The sequence below is a fragment of the Pteropus medius genome, unplaced genomic scaffold (genome assembly GCF_902729225.1).
Source record: "Pteropus medius unplaced genomic scaffold, Ma_sr-lr_union100, whole genome shotgun sequence".
NCBI lineage: Eukaryota > Metazoa > Chordata > Mammalia > Chiroptera > Pteropodidae > Pteropus > Pteropus medius.
This window is the reverse complement of record NW_024349798.1, coordinates 5,090,535-5,091,143: the sequence shown is the minus strand read 5'-3', so window position 1 is coordinate 5,091,143 and position 609 is coordinate 5,090,535.

Genomic DNA, 609 nt, shown 5'->3' with positions numbered 1-609 from the left:
CCCTTCAGAGGAGCCAGAAGGAGCTCAGGGTCTGGCCCAGACGGGCCTAGGACGAGGGGCTGCTAGCCCCAAGCCTCTGGCTGCTGTGCAGGTGGCCTCGGGTCCCCAAAACAAGTCGTGCTGTGGGGGTGTCCACGGGCCCTGAATGCCCAGGGGGCACTGCAGAATCCAGAAAAAAGCGCCCTCAGGGCTGCCGCCAAGAGCACAACCGAAAAAGGCCTCTTAGAGCAAAAGGAAAGGATTGACTTTCGAGTCAAGAGTCAGTGGTGAGGTCACTTCCCCTCCCGGGAGACCCTGCTTTGTTATTGGTAAAGCTGGGAACAAAAGCCTCCTGACAGGATTCTTGGGAGGATTTTAGGTGGCAACGTTGATGGCGCCCTCTCTAACCCCATTACATGGTCCTGTTCTGTTTCCTTCTTAGCGCCCACCACTGTACCCTGGTTTGTAAGCCCCTGGGCTCTCCTTCTTTCTGTTTACCTGTGTCTTCAGCACATACAGTTGGAACTGGCACAAGGCAGGCCCTTGGCAAGGATTTGTTGCATGAATGAATGCCTAGCAAAGAATCTGGCACAGCAGGCATTTTTAAATGGCAGCTCTTGTGCCCCTCCC